Here is a 528-nt window from a genome sequence, read left to right on the forward strand (position 1 = left end):
GTCATATGCTGCATGAAAGTGGAGCTCCCACTTTAAGACACATTACTTATAGCCTAAACCGAACCCTACAAGAGGAGATAAAAAGTAATGAAATAATCTTAGTTTTGTTGTGGGAAATTCTGAGAATGATCTGTAACGAGGAGACTTAGAACAGGCGTGGCCATGATAATTTAGTTTGGACAGTTTCTTTCACTTCTCCACAGTACATCAGCGCTTTGGCAAGATGTCAGCTCGGAGAAACCTGGACAAGGGTTTGGAAATTCTCTGCAGCTTCTGGTGCACAGCAACAAATGCTCTATCTCCAGGCTTCCGAGACCGCGCAGGACTCGAGCTGGGGTCTGGGGGCCGCGCGGGATCCGAGCCGAGTCCCTGGGGTCTCGCGGGGACGGGATGGCGGCGGATGGGCGCTCGGTGGCTTCCGGTGTGTCCCGCTCAGCGCCCGGCCCCGCCGTGGGGGGGCGCTGCCTCCTCCCTGGCGGCTGGGGGCGCTGCGGCCGTGCAGCGGGGGGCGCTGCCTCCTCCGGGACG

This window comes from Elephantulus edwardii, unplaced genomic scaffold, assembly GCF_000299155.1.
Source record: "Elephantulus edwardii isolate Elephantulus edwardi_28Jun2011 unplaced genomic scaffold, EleEdw1.0 scaffold00212, whole genome shotgun sequence".
Classification (NCBI taxonomy): Eukaryota; Metazoa; Chordata; class Mammalia; order Macroscelidea; family Macroscelididae; genus Elephantulus; species Elephantulus edwardii.